The following is a 7,074-nucleotide window of genomic DNA, read 5'->3' as shown; positions in this document are numbered from 1 at the left end:
ATAACCTTAAGAAATGGACAAGTCCTTAGAAACATATAGCCTTCCAAGGCTGAACCATGAAGAACTGGAAAATCTAAACAGACAGATCACCAGTAACGAAATTGAACCAGTCATCCAAAACCCTCCCAAAAGCAAAAGTCTGGGACCAGATGGCTTCACTAGTGAATTCTACCAAACCTTCAAAGAGGATCTAATACCAATCCTGCTCAAACTCTTCCAAAAAATTGAAGAAGAGACAGTACTCCCTAACTCATTTTATGAGGCCAACATTACCCTGATACCAAAACCTGGTAAGGACAACACAAAAAAATAAAATTACAAACCAATATCTCTGATGAATACAGATGCAAAAATCCTAAACAAAATTCTAGCAAATCGAATGCAACAATGCTTTAAAAAGATTATTCATCACGACAAAGTGGGGTTCATCCCAGGGCACAAGGATGGTTCAACATATGCAAATCCATCAATGTGATACATCACATAAACAAAATAATGGACAAAAATCATATAATTATATCAATTGATGCAGAAAAAGCATTTGACAAAATACAACATCCATTTATGATCAAAACACTTAATAAAATATAGAAGGAAAGTACCTTAACATAATAAAGGCCATATATGACAAACCCTCAGCTAATTTCATAATTAATGGTGAAAACTGAAGCCCTTTGCTCTACGTTCAGGAACACGACAGAGCTGTCTCCTATCACCTCTGCTTTTCAACAAAGTGTTGGAAGTCCTCGCCAGAGCAATCAGGCAAGTGAAAGAAATAAAAGGCATCCAAATTGGGAATGAAGAAGTTAAATTGTCACTCTTTGCAGATGACATGATGCTATATGCAGAAAACCTTAAAGACTCCACCAAAAAGCTATTAGAAACAATCAACAACTACAGTAATGTTGCTGGCTACAAAATCAATTTACAAAAGTCCGTTGCATTCCTATACACTAACAATGAAATCTCAGAAAAAGAAATACAAAAAACAATTTCTTTTGCAATTGCATCTAAAAGAATAAATTGCCTATGAATAAACTTACCCAAGATGTGAAAGATCTATATGCTGAAAACTACAGGACATTTTTAAAAGAAATTGAAGAAGACACAAAGAAATGGAAAGAAATTCCATGCTCATGGATTGGAAGAATCAACATAGTTAAAATGGCCATATTACCCAAAACAATATTTAATGCAACTTCATCAAAATCCAAATGGCATTTATTAAAGAAATAGAACAAATAATCATCAGATTTGTTTGGAACCACAAAAGACCCCGAATAGCCAAAGCAATCTTAAGAAAAAAGAACAATACTGGAGGTATCACACTCCCTGTCTTTAGCTTGTACTATAGGGCTACAATAATCAAAACAGCATGCTATTGGCATAAAAACAGACATAGATCAATGGAACAGAATAGAGAGCCCAGAAATAAACCCATGCCTATATGGTCATTAACCCATGACAAAGGAAGCAAGAATTTACATTGGGGTAAAGGCAGTCTATTTAATAAATGGTACTGGAAAAACTGGACAGGTACATGCAAAACAAAAACCCCCACAAACAGGACCACCTTCTTCTGCCATATACAAGAAAAAACTCAAAATGGATTTAAGACTTAAATGTAAAACCTGAGACCATAAAACTCCTAGAGGAAAATATAGGAAGTAAACTCGCAGACATTATCCTTAGTAATATTTTTACTTATATATCCCCTCAGGCATTGAAGCAAAAGAAAAACTAAGCATATGGGACTACATCAAACTAAAAAGTTTTTTCACAGAAAAGGAAAGCGTCAACAAAGCAAAAAGATATCCTACTGAATAGAAGAAGATATTTGCCAGTGATACATCTGATATGGGGTTAATATCCAAAATTTATAAAAAAGCTCGTAGAACTCAACACCAAAAAAAAAATTAAAATTAAAAATGGGCCAGGACATGAAGAGTCATTTCTCTAAAGAGGGCATAAAGATGGCCAATAGACAAATAAAAAGTTGCTCAACATCACCAATCATCAGAGAAATGCAAATAAAAACCACAAGGAGATACCACCTCACTCCTGTCAGAATGGCTATCATCAATACAACAAACAACAAGTATTGGCAAGGATGTGGAGAAAAGGTAACCCTTGTGCACCGTTGGTGGGATTGCAAATTGATGCAGTCACTATGAAAAACAGTATAGAGGCTCCTCAAAAACTTCAAAATAGAAGTACATTATGACCCAGCAATTCCACTCCTGGGTATTTATCCAAAGAAATCAGAAACATTAATTCAAAAAAAATATGCTCCCCTATGTTTATTGCAGTGTTATTCACAATAGTCAAGATATGGAAACAACTGAAATGCCCATCAATAGATGATTGGATAAAGAAATAGTGGTACATTTATAAAATGGAGTATTACTCTGCCATAAAAAAGAATAAAATCTTACCATTTGCAACAACGTGGATGGACCTAGAGGATATTATGCTAAGTGAAATAAGTCAGACTGAGAAAGACAAATACCATATGATCTCACTTATATGTGGAATCTAAAGAACAGAATAAATGAGCAAACAAAACAGAAATAGATTCAAAAATACAGAGGAAAAACTGATGATTGCTAGATGGGAGGGGGTTTGAGGGATGCAAAGAAAGTGAAGGGATTAGAAAGCACAAATTTGTCATCAAAAAATAGTCACACAGATGTGAAATACAGTATGGGGAATATAATCAATAATGTTCTAAAGATTATGTCAGATGGGTACTGAACTTATTAGGGGATAACTTCATAGATTGTGTAATTGCCTGACCACTGCACTGTACACCTGAAGCTGATGTAGAATAAAATTGAACGTCAACTACAATTAAATATATATATACATATACATATACCTATACATATACATATACATATACATACATACATACATATATATGTGTGTGTGTGTATATATATATATATATATATATATATATATATTCACGGGATGTAAAGTACAGCACAGGAAATGTAGTCAATGGTATTGTAACAGCTCTACGAGGTATGATAATTAAATTTGTGAACTTGTTACAACGATGTTGCTAACCTTTTTTTGTTATCAGAGGGATTATTCATTATGAATTTGGACCAACTGGACAAACAGTTAACCAAGTTTACTATTTGGAAGTGATGAAAAAGCCCTGTGAAATAGTTAGACGACATGATTTCTCAAGATTGCTGTGGCTATTTGGGGTCTTTTATGGTTCCATATAAATTTTAAGATTGTATGTTCTATTTCTGAGAAAAATGTCATTGGTTGTTTGATAGGAATTACATTGAATCTATATATTGCCTTAGGTAGTATTGACATTTTAACTATATTAATTCTTTCTATCCATGAACCTGGTGTGTTTTTCCATTTATTGGTATCTTCTTTGATTTCTCTCTTTAGTGTCTTATAATTTTCTGAGTACAGGTCTTTTACTTCTTTGGTTAAATTTATTCCCAGGTATTTATTATTTTTGAAGCAATTGTAAATGGGATTGATTTTTTTTTTAATTTTTTATTGGGGAATATTGGGGAACAGTGTGTTTCTCCAGGGCCCATCAGCTGCAAGTCGTTGTCCTCCAATCTAGTTGTGGAGGGCGCAGCTCAGCTCCAAGTCCAGTAGCCGTTTTCAATCTTTAGTAGCAGGGGGTGCAGGTCACTATCCCATGAGGGAATTGAAACTGCAATCTTGTTGAGAGCTTGTGCTCTAACCAGCTGAGCCATCTGGCTGCCCCTTTGGAGGCTCAGTGGCAGCTCGTTGTCTTCAATCTAGTTGTGGAGGGCACAGCTCACTGGCCCATGTGAGAACCAAACCGGCAACCCTGTTGTTCAGAGCACCCGCTCTTATCAGCTGAGCCATCTGGCCACCTCAGGGATTGATTTCTTGATTTCTCCTAATAATTTATTATTGGTGTATATAAATGCAACTGATTGCTAAATATTAATTTTGTATCCTGCTACTTTACTAAGTTCGTTTATCAGTTTTAATAGCTTTTTGGCTGAGTCTTTGGGGTTCTGCATATAAAGACAATTTTAGGGTGAATGGGTGGCTCAGTTGGTTAGAGCGTGAGCTCTGGGCAGTGGGGCTGCCGGTTCGATTCCCACATGGCCGGCAAGCTGCGCCCTCCACAACTAGAATGAGTCAATAAGCTGCCACTCAGCTCCCAGGTGGCCAGATGGCTCAGTTGGTTGGAGCACGTGCTCTCAACCACAAGGTTGCTGATTCGACTCCTGCAAGGGACGGTGGGCTGTGCCACCTGCAACTAAGACTGTACATGGCACTTTGAGCTGAGCTGCAGCTGAGCTCCCAGATGGCTCAGTTGTTTGGAGCGTGTGCTCTCAAACCACAAGGTTGCCGGATCAACTCCCACAAGGGATGGTGGGCTGCAAACCCTGCAACTAAAGATTGAAATCGGTGACTGGACTTGGAGCTGAGCTGTACCCTCCACAACTAAGATTGAAAGGACAACAACTTGACTTGGATGAAGCTGATGAGTCTCAGAATAAACACAGTATTGTTCCCCAACAAAAAGTCCTGGAAATACACACTGTTCCCCAATAAAGTCCTGTCCCCCTTCCCCAATAAAATATTTAAAAAAAAAACAAGAAAAGAAATTTTTAAAAAAGACAATTTTACTTCCTTCTTTCCAATTTGGATGCCTTTTATTTCTTTTCCTTGTCTGACTGCTGTGGCTAGAACTTCCAGAACTATGTTGAATAAAAATGGTGAAAGTGGGCAGCCTTGTCTTGTTCCTCATCTTAAGAGGAAAGGTTTTAGCCTTTCCCTGTTGAGTAAGATGTCAACTGTGGATTTATCATATACAGCCTTTATTATGTTGAGATATGATCCTTCTCTGAGATTTTGTAGGGTGTCAGATGGGCACATGTCTTATTAGGGAGACCATTTTATGGATGCTGTAGACACTTGACCACTGCACTGTACACCTGAAACTGAAGTTGAATAATATTGTATGTCAACTATAATTTAATAATATATATAGTCATGGGATATGGAGTATAACATAGGGAATAGAGTCAATGGAATTGTAATAGGTATATACAATGTCAGAGGGGAAATAGATTGGGGGAGGGAGGTTATCACTTTGTGAGGGGTGAAATGTCTAACTACTGCATTGTTTTATACACCTGAAACTAATAAAACAAATGGAAGAAAGAGAAACAAACAAACAAAAATGTTAGATGACCTGAACATTTCGCCAACAATTCACGGCTCTTGCATCACGACAACACACTGTCTTTGAGGGAGTTTTTAGCCAGTAAACAAATAAATGTATTGGAACACCCTCCCTACTCACCTGATCTGGTCTCCAATGACTTCTTTCTTTACCCAAAGAGAAAGGAAATAGTGAAAGGAAGATATACGGATGACATTTAGGATGTCAAGGATAATATGAGGACAGCTCTGATGGCCATTCCAGAAATAGAGTTCCAAAATTGCTTTGAAGGGTGAACTAGGCGCTAGCATCAGTGCATAGTTTCCCAAGGGGAGTGCTTCCAAGGTGACCTAGCGCTATTCAGCAATGAGGTATGTAGCACTTTTTCTAGGATGAATTCACAAACTTAATTGTCAGGGCTTTGTATATGATGTCAGAGGGGTGGTAGACCTGGAGGGGGGTTATCACTTTGTGAGGGGTGTAAATATCTAATCATTATGTTGTTTTGTATACATGAAACTAATATAATAATAATAATAATAATAATAATAATAAAATTTTAAAAAAGAAATTGGTGGTTACACAATAGTCATAGGGATGTCGGGTATAATGTAAAGAATATAGTCAATAATATTGTAATAACTATGTATAGTGTCGGGAGTACTAGATTTATCGGGGTGATAGATGGAAGGTGTGTTGGGAGAGGGTGAAAAGGTGAAGGGATTAAGAAATGCAAATTGGTAGTTACAAAATAGTCATGGGGATGTAAAGCAAAGCATAGGGAATATAGTCAATAACATGGTAATAGCTATGTATAATGCTAGACTAATCTAGAGTACTAGACTAGTCAAGGGTATAACTTCTTAAATTATATAAATGTCTAACAACTATGCTGTACACCTGAAATTCATATAAAGTATTGAATGCCAACTATCATTGAAAAATTAAAATGGTGGGGGGGAAGTGAAGGAGAATAAGAGGTTCAAATTTCCAGGTATAAAACAGGTATAAAACAAATAAGTCATAAGGATATAATGTACAGCATAGGGAATATAGTCAATAATATTGTGATAGCGTGGTATGGTGACAGATGGTTGCTGGGCTTATCATGGTATATAATACCATGATATATAAATATTGAATTTCTGTATATAAATATTGAATAACTATGTATACACCTGAAACTAATATATTGTATGTTAGCTATATTTTAATAAAAATCTTTAAAAAAATAAACAAAAAGATGCCAGGAACCATCAGCAGAGATTGGATTTCATTGGCCACCAGCCACTCACGGTAGCATAGAGTGGGGCCTGAGCCTGAGTGTTTTCTAAAGCTGCCCAAATGGCTCTCATGTGTAGCCAGAGCTGAGAACCACTCCTCTTAAATAGAGAGCTTTGCTGTCAGAGTTCTAGACCCTTTAGGCCTGCTAAACCCCCAGCTCTGTTTTTTCCTATGAGTGTCAGGTGTTTAGCCTGTTTTCTTTCCAAGCTGCTGCCACCCACATTCCTACTAAAATCATCTTCCCTCTCACCTTCCCATAGATTAGGACATAAGGTCCTCCTTTCTATCCCACCAACCAGTTCCTAGACAAACACCCAAGGAAGGTGAAGAAAGGAAGTGATATTTTGTGTCTTCTATGTGCCAGGTGCTATGCTAGATACTCACAATTGCTTTAAAGCCACCCAATGAGTTAGGCATTACCCATTCCATTCTATAGATAAGGAATCTGAAGACCAAGGAAATCAAGGAACATGCTCTAGATTTCTGGAATTCAAAGCCATTCTGTCTTAGTCAAACCCAGGCCCTTTCCAAGTTGCCAATGACAATACATTATTCTTTCTAAACCCCCTTCCTCCCCTGGCTTTTAAGAGTTTTTTTCTTAT

This window comes from Rhinolophus hipposideros, assembly GCF_964194185.1.
Source record: "Rhinolophus hipposideros genome assembly, chromosome: 19".
Classification (NCBI taxonomy): Eukaryota; Metazoa; Chordata; class Mammalia; order Chiroptera; family Rhinolophidae; genus Rhinolophus; species Rhinolophus hipposideros.
The sequence above is the reverse complement of the archived record's forward strand: the minus strand, read 5'-3'. Positions refer to the sequence as shown.